We start from the raw sequence: 13,036 nt of genomic DNA, 5'->3' as shown, positions 1-13,036 counted from the left end.
CCGGCTAGCTGAAGCAGTCTCAGCTTGCTACTTCTCCGCCATCTTGACTCCTCCCCCCTGTACTACAATTTATACACACGTAGTCATGTACCCTGGGGACTGCATCACCACCAGAAAATAACAAAGCATCAGGGAAAAACAGCCTGTGTAATGAGAAGGGCACATCTGTCGGGAGCCAGTACAGGAGGCCTACTATAAGAGCTGTAAGGGACTGAATATGATTGGCTGTTCATTTAGGTCCACTCACGCGGGAGGTGCAGGAGCACTGCGGTGATTGGCTAGGCGGGCTAAGCTGCCGGTGTATATATGCTTGAATGTACTTGTAGAGGGGCGGGCCACCGGGAGCCAGGCCGCGCTGAGCCGGCTGGAGGGGGCCGCAGCCCGGACCATGGCGGCGGCGGCAGCGGCACCCAAGCGGGACGGCGGGAGCTGCGTGCTGTGCTGCGCCAGAGGGGGAAGAAGATAAAAAGAAGCCATTAAAGAAGTTTGCCTCCACGCGTGTCTCCGTGTTGTTCATGTGGGCCAAGAGCGACAAGTGGTGCCGAAACCCGGGAACTTGTGCAGAAGAGACGTGCGGAGTTAGGCAACGATCAGGTAAAGAGTGCACCTATTTCTGTCTAGTGACAGGGAAAGTTCCTCAAGTCGAGGACGAGCGTAGAAAGCTTTCCGGGATGGGAAACGAGATGGCTGCAAAGTTCCTAGGATAAGGACGAGGGTAAAGCTTTCCGGGATGGGAAAGGAGATGGCTGCAAAGTTCCTAGGATAAGGACGAGAGTAAAGCTTTCCGGGATGGGAAACGAGATGGCTGCATATAAAATGTTGGGGCGGCTAACTGACATTCTTAAAGCAAATGGAACCCCTTTGAAAAATAAGAAGGCTCACTTATTTCCAAAAGAAGTGGGTCAAACCGCTCTGTGGTTCTTAGAGGAGGGATTGCTTAATATTCCCCAATGGGAATATCTAGGGGAGGACCTCAGGCGCGACCTGCGCACTACGCTGGGAACTCTCGCTGTTTGGTCCTTAGTGAAGGTCTGCTTACAATCCTCCCGCGAACCCATATGCAAGGCGGTTCTACAGGGAGGAGAGATCTTAGAACAGGTAAAAGAGGAATCTTGCAAAGGATCCTCGAGATATTCCAGTTCTGAAAGTGAAAGCTTAGAAGAAAGCTCCGAGGAGGAAAACACCCGTCCGGACGATAAGAGAGAAGTGACGGGAGGGGGTCCCTCCGATGATCAGAGAGTGGAAGAAATGAAAAGAGAGCTTGCAAAAAAGGAGGAGGAACTAAAAAAGGCTATGGCGCAGCTCAAAATGCAGGGGGAAGTTATGGCGCAGCTGAAATTAAAAGTGAAAGAAGGAGCTATGGCGCAGTTACAATGCCCACGCCCTCAGCTCCAACAGCGCCACCTTAGGAGGGGCCTCCTCCGTATAAACCTTGCTGCACCAAGGCCTGCTATTGTGCGAGCTGCACCCCACGAGTGGCTGCCATAGTAGCCTCTCAGGAGTTTGGGTGGGAACAGGATTCTCATTCAGTCCTAAAATCCCCACTTACTCTAACTCCACCTTTTTTGGCTATAATTATACCTACCAAGACCCGGCGCAAGGCGTGTCAGCTCACCTTCTAGATAGGTGACTGCTCTGCAACGCTGCACAGGCATGTACAGGCTTGGAAAGCCTTCACTTTATTAATGGGTCTACATGGCGTAACTGTACGTACAACTATCACATAGGCTCTCGATTTGAAAAAATTGGATTCCACTTTAGGTAAGGCTGGGCCCTTCTTCAGGTTCACGAGAGACTTCATTACGACTTCACATCTTTTTGTTTAGTTTAAACTTTAGTGATAACGTACCTTTAATACGGATTCCATTTGTTTTTAAAACCTTGTAAATATAAAAGTTTGAATTAAAACAACTGTTATTATTGCAAGGGTAATTCAAGTTTACATGGTTTTTACATTTTCAATGGTGTGATGACTTTTTTGATTCTGTGTACTCCAAGGTACTGGAAAAGTTTTTCTTTTACCAAATTTTTTCAACTTCTACTAAGTATAATTTAATGTAAATTGATGAAAACTTGTGCTACTTTTTGTAACTAAGTTGGAAACAAAAAATGATAAAAGGAAGTATGTAAGGGGAAAATGATTCTCGTTAAATCCTGCATTTTCAGTCTCCGTTGTGTCATGTGTATCAACATATTACATACTCCATGTAAAAATTTGCTTAAAGTATACAGCATTTAGCATGTAGTATATATGCCGTAGGTATTAGGTTGAAACACTAAAGTCTGCCAGAAACTTTAGACAGTAGCAAGAAAATTGTTTTGTTTTTTCTTGTAGAGTATCAGTTTTGCAAACTTCAGTTGTAAATTTAAAGGGCTGACTTTAGTTCTTCCACGGTAATGGCTTGAATAACATCATCTTTGGGATATTGCACCTCAGCTAAGCACATAAGTTACTCACCAACGCCCGTCTGTGTTAGAGCTCCCTTTCTCTTCATAGTTTTTAATGCTTCTACTATTAACAAGTCTTCTAGTCTCTCTTGTGGGTCCCAGAATTGTCTGCTATCAGAATGTTGGAACGCCACGGTGGGAGACTCAGCAGTAATAGCCAAGATACCGATGTATATCCCGATGCCAGTACAGGTGAACCCCGACAACCTGCCGGTGCTGCTTTGACATAAATGAGACTTTGGAATAACAGCAGCCATTATTGCAGCTATCGCAGCATCCGCAGCCGCTGCTACTGCTGCCGCGGTAGCGTTGACAACCTCAGTACAGACAGCAGCTGCGCTCAACAACGTCACAGGAATGGTCGCTGAAGCATTGGCTACGCAAGAACAAATTAATGGACAAATGTGATCCTTATTGTAAATCAAAGGGTTGATCTTGTACAGGAACAACTTGATATCCTAGAGTCAATTGTGTATGCATACATAAGATGGCTGGACTTTGTATCACCCCTATAGCTCATAACAACTTATCCTTAGCAGCTAACCTCTCTAGACAGTTAGGAAATATGCTTAATGGTACCTGGAACCGTCAATTTCAAAATTTCACTAGGCAATTACGAGCTCAAATTATATCCATAAATTCTACCAAAGTAACTATTGCACCTGTTAGTGAGTGGAAAAAAAATGTTACAGCAATCTGTTTCGTTCCTCAAACAGTGGGCCGGACTTGGTGCCATGGCTGTTCTCTTAATCACAGCTAACATACTAATGTTACGTTGGGTGTGTGGCCATGTCCGTCGCAATCAACGACAATAACACCTCATGGTTCAAGCCATGATGGCTCTTGAGGCTGGTACCTCCCCCCAGATATGGCTAAGTATGCTAGATCGGTAGTCAAAGACGGGTAAGACTGATCCCACACCATAGCAACCTAAGACAGGGGCTCTTCGACCAGGGAGAGTACCCGATGACGGGTAAGCATGTGTGCTGAGGATTGGCAACCTAAGACAGGCACGATCTCAGCCATTTTAAATAAATAAAAAAGGCACATCACCTCTCTGGTTTTCTCCCCCACCCCCAAATCCACAATTTCAGTCCACTGGTGAAAATAAATCAGACAAAACCAAACTAAAGGGGAAAAAAGAAAAAGAAAAAAAACGAAGGGAGGCTGGACACAATGTCTCCTCCTCAAAGCTGTCAAGGTCGTGAGAAACAGGGAGAGAACAAGGGTGGTCACGGACCAGGAGGCACCACACGTCCTGTGGGATCCTGGACTGGAGAAGAGACCTTCGTGGGAGCCGGGACTTTCAAAGCCTCCCATGCCAGTGTGGGACCCTCAGTTTACCATGACCACGAGCCCTCCTTACATCAGACATTAACCTCGGGGAACACGGTGTGAGGGGTGCCTTGGGAACTCCAACCTGCCTTTGCCACTCTTCTCTACATCTAAACATTGCTTCACAATAGAAGGTGGAAAACACAAAGCAAACACACCCAGTGGTTCCAGTCCTGGGCACATATGCAGAGGAACGGAAGGTGAAGTCTCAAGCAGAAGTCTTGCCTCCTGTTCACGCACACAGTAGCCCAGAGGCAGCAGGAGCAGCCGGAGTGGGGGGTGGGTGGGTGGTGGTTCCAGCAGGTGCGTGGGGAAGCCAGACGTGATGGATCCACACGACTGAGTATTATTCAGTCTCGAGGAAGGAAATCGTGACATGGGCTGTGACAGAGGGACTTGAGGACATTAGGTGGCATGAAATGAGCCAGTCACAAAGGACAGTGTAGGATCCCACTTACCTGAGGCAGCAGGAGTCACATTCACGGAGACAGAAGGTAGGACGGTGGGTGCCAGGGGCTGGGGGCGCGGGAATGGGGAGTCACTTTACAGGGAAAGAATTTCACTGTCGCCAGATGAAAAAGTTCTGGAAATTGGTTGTGTAACATTATGAATGTACTTAATGCCACTGACCTGCCCTCTTAAAAAAATGGTCAAGATGGTAAAGTTTAGGTCATGTGGATTTTACCACCATTAAAATGTTTTTTAATTAAAAAATGTAAAACTGCAAAAAGCAAAACAAAACAAGACCACCTAACCTATACGGAAAGTTCCGGAGAGCTGGGTGGTTGTTTTTCTGGCAGGATGCAAAACCCTTCCCAGAGGAGAGTGTTGGAAAGGGTGAGGCAGGAGGACAAGGCAGGAGGACAATGGGAAGTCTGGCCGTGAGTGTTACCTGGGTTGTGGTGACGGTGTCAAGGTGACTGCACGTGTCCACAGTCAGCAAACTGTGTGTGAGACATTTGTGCAGTATCAGTTACACGTCAGTTAAGCTGGTTTTAAGAAAGAAGGAGGGGCGCCTGTGTGGCTCAGGGGGTTAAGCCTCTGCCTTCAATTCAGGTCATGATCTCAGGGTCCTGGGATCGAGCCCTGCATTGGGCCCCCTGCTTCCTCCCCAAAACCCCTCCACCCTGCTCATGCTATCTCAAATAAATAAATAAAATCCTAAAAAAAGGGGGGGGATTTTCCTGCTGTCTGTGCTCTTGGGTTGAGGTCTTAATGATGTCCTCAGACTTCCCCAAGAGCCTGTCCCCAGCGCCAACAGTGGCACGTTGGCCCCATCCCCCATTTTGAGATGAGGGCGGTATTCCTTGATGGGTAGTTTGCAGAGTAGGACATGCATTCTTGTAGGGTGTGATGGACTGAAATGTTGCCCCCCCCCGACTCCCTGTAGAAGCCCTCCCCCAGATGTGGCCCCTTTAGGAAGGGAGGCCTTCTGGGATTGGTTAGCCAAGACGAGGGGGTGGGGTGCCCGGGATAGGATTAGTGCCCTTACAAGGAGAGGAAGGGGTGCTGGAGGACGCTGACCCAGTCTCTGTCTCTGTCCCGGAAGGATGCAGTGAGAAGTCCATTCCCTGGAGCTGGGAAGAGAGCCCCTCCTCTGGGAACTGGTGACTGTGACAAGCCATCTTCCTAGTGCCAGCCACCTGCTCCTGATCTGTGGGCTTTTCTGTATCTGAATAACAGAATGTAGACTGTAAGGCATTGTGGTGCCTGCAGGGGACTGAGCTGGAGCCCGGTGTCCCCAAAACCATGGGGTTCAGGTGAGCAGCTGGCTGGACCGTCCTTGTAGGCACCCTGAGCACACAGCAGAAGCCTCGTCCACCATGGTGGGGAGCTACGGCGAGAAGGGCCCCCCAGAGGGGACCCCCCTGGCTTGTGTCCTTTGGGTGGGAATGGGAGAGTCAGGCAGGACCACAGGGAGGAGCAGGTAAGCCACTTCTCAGGTTTGGCACAAGGGCCAGCTGTCCACATTGTCATGCAGGCTGGGCCTCCCAGGACCAGCCTGGACCCTGCTGCAGGGGGTGGGTGGGCAGGATCTCTGGGCCAAGCCTGGCGCTCACACCCATCACCTCTGCCGGTATTCCGAAGCCCAGATCAGTCTGAGCCTGGGAGGGATAGGAAGAGAGGAGAGTGGGGACTTGGCTGGCAGGGAATCCGGAGCTCTGGTCTTGTGCAGATGTGCAGCTCTCTGCTCTGCCAGGACGTCTCACGGAATAGCCCCCACTCTCTGACAACATCCAAACCTGGAGCAAAGCCCTCTGTCCCTTTGATGCTGCTGCTCCGGTGACTCCCCTGCATGGGAATCCCAGGAGAGCTCGTTTCCAGCACACACCCCCCCCCCGTGTTAGTCTGCTGGGGCTGCTGTGACGGAGATCCACAGACCAGGGGCTTGGACCACAGACGCGTGTTTTCTCCCGGTGCTAGAGGCTGGAAAGCCAAGATCAAGGCATTGCTCCAGAAGGTGTCTCCTTCCCTTGAAGACGGCTGTAGTCATTCTGCAGTTTGTCACTAGGACTATGTATGTGGGCTCCACCCAAGGCCCCTGCTGTCTCCAGAGTGATGAGAGCCAGGAAGGTGTGTGGTTCCTGTAAAGAGGGGACCTCTGTGGACCCTGAGGAACAAACAGGGTTTTGGAGGGGAGGGGATGGGGGATGGGTGAGTCTGGTGGGTACTAAGGAGGGCATGGATTGCATGGAGCACTGGGTGTGGTGCATAAACAGTGAATCTTGGAACATTGAAAAAATTAAAAAAATTTTAAAAGAGGGACGCCTGGGTGGCTCAGTTGGTTAGGCAGCTGCCTTCGGCTCAGGTCATGATCCCAGCGTCCTGGGATCGAGTCCCGCATCGGGTTCCTTGCTCCGCAGGGAGCCTGCTTCTCCCTCTGACTCTGCCTGCCACTCTGCCTGTGCTCACTCTTGCTCTCTCTCTCTCTCTGACAAATAAATAAATAAAATCTTAAAAAAAAAAATTTTAGGGGCGCCTGGGTGGCTCAGTGGATTAAGCCGCTGCCTTCGGCTCAGGCCATGATCTCAGGGTCCTGGGATCGAGCCCCGCATCGGGCTCTCTGCTCAGCAGGGAGCCTGCTTCCCCCTCTGTCTCTGCCTGCCTCTCTACCTACTTGTGATCTCTCTCTCTGTCAAGTAAAATAAATAAAATCTTTAAAAAAAAAAAAAAATTTTAAAAGAAAGAGGTGACCTCTGGGCGGCTCCTCAGGGCAGAGGGGAGGGAGCTGGAGATGAGTTCCATCCCCAACAGACCCCCATGCACCTCTCCCATCTGGCTGTCCCTCAGGCACGTCCTTTAATCATACACTGCTGTAATGTTCCTCTGAGTTGTGTGAGGCACTCCAGCAAATCAGTAGAACCACGGGGGTGGGGGGCGGTGAGGGGGTCAGGAACCCGAGTCTATATCCGGTGGGTAGATTAGAATCTGAGCTGGTCGGCGGGAGGTTGGGGGGGGGGTCTGTGGGACCGATGGTCTGATGCTGTCTCCACGTAGATTAGTGTCAGAATTGGCTTGGCTTGGAAGATACCCAGCTGGTTGGTGGTGTGTGGGGGGGAAATACATCAGAATTGCCGTCAGGATCTGAGCCACCGCCTCCCTGTGTCCTCACACGGTCTTCCTTCTGTGCCTGCCTGTATCTTAGTCTCTTCTTAGAAGGGCATCATCACATTGGATGAGGACCCACCATATGACCCCCGTTAATAGAATTACCTCTTTAAGAGCCGGTCTCCAAACACAGTCACTTCTGAGGCACTGGGGGGTTAGGACTGCAGCACAAGGATGTAAGGGGGACCCAGAGCAGCCTGGTGCTTGGTGTGGGTTCCCTCTCACCGCAGTGAGGAATAAACCCAGCGTGGGCGACTCCAGGTGCCTTCCTGGGGGTCAGTGGGCACCAGCAGTAATTTGGCTAATTTGAATAATGTGAATAATTTCCCCTGTGGAAGAGAAGCAGAAATTCTTAGTGGGTAGAAGGAGAGGGGAGGTGGCTTCCCTAGGACTCAAAGAGGAGATTGGACAAAGTGACGCCGCGCCCCCCTCCCCACACTCAGACCTCCCCCAGGAGACAGAGAATGACTTTGGATGCCAGATGGTTTTGGTATTGAGTTCGGCTGGACTATTGACCCCCTGAAATTGGGACAGTTGGAAAACCCCAAAATGGCAAGAAAATCTGGAAGATCGGCTCCAGATATAGCCCTGGGGGAGGAAGAGGGGACTCAGACAGATGGTGTGTGAAGGCTGGGTGAGAGAGAATAAAGCTGTTTCCTGTTCACACCAGTGAGCCGACTTTTTTTTTTTTTACTATCCTATCTTTTTTTTTTTTAATTTGGATTTTTTTAAGTGAAATTTTTATTTTAGATTAGTTTTAAGTTTATAGAAAATCACAAGGCCGGTACAGAGAGTTCCCATATACCCTTCACCTGGTTTCTCCTGTTGTTAATGTCTTGAATGGCTGTGGTATGTTTGTCACAGCTGATGAACCAATGTCAAGACATTATGATTAACGAACATCCACATTTATTAGGATCTCCTTTGTTTTGTTTTGTTTTTACCAAGTGTCCTTCTGAGCCCATATCCCATTATATTTGTCACCATGTCACTATATGCTCCTCTGGGCTCTAATAGTTTCTCAGACTTTTCTAGTTCTTGATGAACTTGACCGTTTTGAGGAGCACAGCTGGGTATTTTTAGAATATGCCTCAACTGGGGATTGACAGATGTTTTCCCCATAATTAGACGAGGGTCACAGGGAAGAAAACCACACAGGTAAGCACCACTTTCAACACACCATATGCAGGGCATAAGGAACACGACTGAGCATGCCTAAAGCTGGTCTTTATCCCTGGGAGGCAGTGTTGGTGAGGCTTCTTGACTATGTAGTCCCTGCCCCCAATTTTCACGCTGTTCCCTTTAGAACGAAACCACCACACTCAGCCCAACCTCAATGCGCTCCATCGCCTTAAGGGTAGAATAGCAACACAAATCATTCGGAATTCTTCTCTGTGGCAGATTTATCTATTTTCTCTCATTCGTCACATTGATTGCTTTCTCTGATCATTTATTTATGTCATTTGGGGTTTATAGATATTTATTTCACATTTGGGTTATAATCCGATGCTAGTTTATCTACTCTGGTGCTCTACTTATAGTCCTGCTCTTTTCTTTTCAATATTTTGTTATGAAAAATTTCAAACATAAAGAATTTGAAAAAGCATTCCAGTGGGGAAAACTCCAAAGAATCCAATTATAAGGTGGGCAAAGATGCTGAGTAGACATTTTTCTAGAGAAGACATTCAGACGGCCAATGGGTTCGTGAAAAGGCGCACGACCTCATTCATCACGAGGGAAATGCAAATCAAAACCGCCGTGAGATATCACTGCACACCCTTCAGAACGGGTAGTATCAAAAATCCCCAAGAGACAGCAAATGTTGTTTGTGGAGTTGAGGAGAACAGGGAACCCTCCTGCACTGCTCATGGGAATGCTAACTGGTGTAGCCACTGTGGAGAACAGTACAGAGACTCCTCAAAACATTAAACAGAAGTGCCTGTAATCCAGCAAACCCACCTTGGGTACTTATCGGAGGAAAACAAACCCACCAGCTCAGAGAAATCCTGCCACTTGTGACAACATGGGTGGACGTTGAGGGCGTGATGCTAGATAAGTCAGATAAAGGTAAATATTGTATGTTCTTACTCATACGTAGAATACAAACAAACAAACACATAGACACAGAGAACAGACTGGTGGTTGCCCAGCGGGGAGATGGGAGGGAAGGGGTGAAATTTGCTCTTATGAGATGTATAAGTGCTGGGAATCTAATGGACAGCGTGTGACTATAATGAACTACCGTGATGTAGAGTTGAGAGTTGTTAAGAGAGATTTTGGAAGTTCTCGCCAAACACACACATACAAAATGTGACTGTGTGAGGCCATGGATATGTTAACTAATGCTACTGTAATCATCATTTTGTAATATACACGTATACCAAATTATTACATTGTATACTTTAAACGAATAGTGTTCTCTATCAATCATATCTCAGTACAGCTGGACAAAACAAGGACTGCCACAGTGAGTATCCAGATACCTACCGCCTAGATTCTACCATTAATATTTTGCTTTGCTACATATCTGTCCCTCCCTCGATCCATCTTATTTTCTTTTTTGATCCATTTCAAAGGAAACTGAAGACCCAGTATACCCCCCCTTCCACAATATTTAAGTATGCATAGGGTTAGCTAGAGTTCTTATTTTCTTTGGAGGTAAAATTTGCAGTAAATGTACAAATCTTAGATATAGTACAAATGCAGATCTCCATGAAACCCAAATCCTTATTAAAATACAGAACGATGCTCCCAGTCCATCCCTTCCCAGTCTGTCCTGTCCCCACCTACCCAGAGGTAACCCTTGCTCTGATTACTGTTGGTACCATAGGTTCATTTTGTCTGTTCTAGAACACTATCCTAATGGACTCATGCAATATATACCCAACCACCTGGTTAAACTGGTGAGTATCCCTGAGTTTGAGTCCTGGGGAGTACATGCTGAACTCTTAAGCCAGGACCTGCTCTGGTCTTCCACCAGGAGAGATAGGTCAGGAGGCCTTCCTGGAGGAGTGGCATTCCTGCCTCTCTCTGGCTTCCTTTCTGCCTCTCTGGGCTGCTCCTCTGCAGCCTCTTCGTGGGCCCCTTCCTCTGCTTGCTGGTGCTGCTGAGCAGCTGGCTAGACCAGAGCTTATAAATCAGCCAGATCCAACCCACAGACAGGTTTTATTTGGCCCACACAGTATTTTTTTTTTGTATTTGAATTAGTTTTAACATTTAAGAGCTGAGGGATTTTGCTTTTAAAAATATCCAGATTTCTGTCTTCTCCTGGAAATTTGAAACACCTGGCAATGCTGTGTCCCTCTTCCCATATGGCCATCATTGGCTGAAACTAGAGAGGAACCACCCCATTCTCTGAGCCCTCCTCCACTGGGGGGGGTTCTCAGGCACACCAGCCCTGAATTAACAGCTACACAACTTGAGATGGTGTTGCAGTGGTATTCAGCCAAAAACCCTAGAAATGCTCAGGGCCCACCCTGGGAAAACCATTTATCTTTCCCAGGAGGAACAGACTCAGAGCAAGGGCAGGAAAAGGTCAAAGAGAACAAATTTCTATCAGACAGCATCTCAGCTCTCCCATTGACTGGGATGGATGCCTTGGGCTTAATCAGCAAAGGCCAGAAGCAATGCCCTACAGAATACAGACTTTGGGTGTGTGAGAGAGACAGAGATAGATAAAAGAGAAGGAGCCAGAGGGAGAAAGGGGAATTCAGTCAACAAACCTTTTCCTGAAGGGGAGTGAAAGGGAGTGGTGTGTGCCTGTGTGTGTTTGTGCCTCTCTGTCTGTCTGTTCATGCATGCACACATGCTGTGAGGAGGAGTGCGGGAGTCAAACACTGAGCCTCCATCCCCACCCCACGAAGCCAATACAATCTACTTCTGCTTAGTAAGAGTTACTCCTCATCTAACACCAACCCAGATTGTTCTCTAAAATTCAAGGTTAGTGTTTCTCAGATTGCAGGTCAAGACCCACTAGCCAGTCATGAAAAATTCAGGTTGTGACCAGATTTTTATTTCTGAAATAGAGTAAGCATAGAAGAGGTCTGAGATAATTGTGCTTAGTGGAGGTCAGTTTTGTTCATGAAACTTTTCACTTCGTATTTGTGTGTACACGTGTGTGCATACCAGGTCATGTAAAATGTGTTTCTCAGGGTAGTTGAAGTCCCACAGGTTGGAAACCCACCACTTTCAAATATCCATATCAGGAAGGGTGGACATAAAGCCAGAGGTGGAAGACTTGAAAGCAGGACTAAGAGGGTTTGTTTGACCTGAACCCAAGGGCAATAGGGAGCCACTGAGTGTTCTTGAGTCACTAATGGCCACCTCACCCCACCTGCAGATACATGAGCCCAACTACACACATTATGGAATTTGGAATTCTTCTTCCCCTTAGCAAGTCCCACTGGTTCTGCAAACATTGGCTGCAGACACGATGTAGAAGATTATCCAACAAGGGTTTTTAGGACAGGCTAATCTCACCTTTCCCCCATCATTTTACAGATAGGGAAGAAGACACTCCAAGATAGAAATTCACTTGCCTGGGGTCACTTAGCACAGCTCATGGATTCTCATCTCGGGAGCTTTGTCATCTCTAGGCCCCATGCAGCCCATCTAATTGGGGACAGTGGAGTACATGACTCCAGCCACTGGAGTTGGAATTGGAGGTGGGCTGGAGAAGACCAGGATAGAGAGGATGAGAGAGAGAGTGTGTATGGGTATGTGTGTGGTGAGGGAAGTTATCCTCACTCTTCCCTGTCTCCATCACCACCATCACTACCATCATCATCACTGTCACCACTATCACTATCATCATCATCTCACTCATCATCACCATCACCATCACCATCACCACCATCTCCATCACCATCACCTCCTCCCACCACCATCATCTCCATTACCATCACCATCACCACCATCATCATGACTATCACCACCATCATGACCACCCCCATCTTCCTCATCATCACCGTCACCACCATCTCCATCACCATCACCATCATCTCCATTACCATCACCACCATCATCATGACTATCACCACCATCATCACCACCACCATCTTCCTCATCTCCATTACCACCATCACCACCATCATCATTACTACCACCTCCATCATCACCACCACCATCTTCCTCATCTCCATTACCACCATCACCACCATCATCATGACTATCACCACCATCATCACCACCACTGTCTTCCTCATCTCCATTACCACCATCACCACCATCATCATGACTATCACCACCATCATCACCACCACCATCTTCCTCACCATCAGCATCACCACCATTTCCATCACCATCACCATCACTACCATCTCCATCACCATCACCACCATCATCACCACCACTGTCTTCCTCATCTCCATTACCACCATCACCACCATCATCATGACTACCACCTCCATCATCACCACCACCATCCTCTTCATCATCGCCATCACCACCATCTCCATCACAATCACCATCAGCTCCATTACCATCATCACCACCATCATCTTGTGACTATCACCATCATCATCACCATTACTATAATTATTTTTCTCCTAGCAATGGGACGGGCAACTGCTATCCCCAGCCCTTTCTTACCAGTCTGGGGCACAATATTGGGATGAGAAAGGTGGAGTATTAACCTTCTAGGAGA

The sequence above is a fragment of the Mustela putorius genome, unplaced genomic scaffold, assembly GCF_011764305.1.
Source record: "Mustela putorius furo isolate JIRA1106 unplaced genomic scaffold, ASM1176430v1.1 tig00000196_pilon_pilon_pilon, whole genome shotgun sequence".
In the NCBI taxonomy this organism is placed as follows: domain Eukaryota; kingdom Metazoa; phylum Chordata; class Mammalia; order Carnivora; family Mustelidae; genus Mustela; species Mustela putorius.
The sequence above is the reverse complement of the archived record's forward strand: the minus strand, read 5'-3'. Positions refer to the sequence as shown.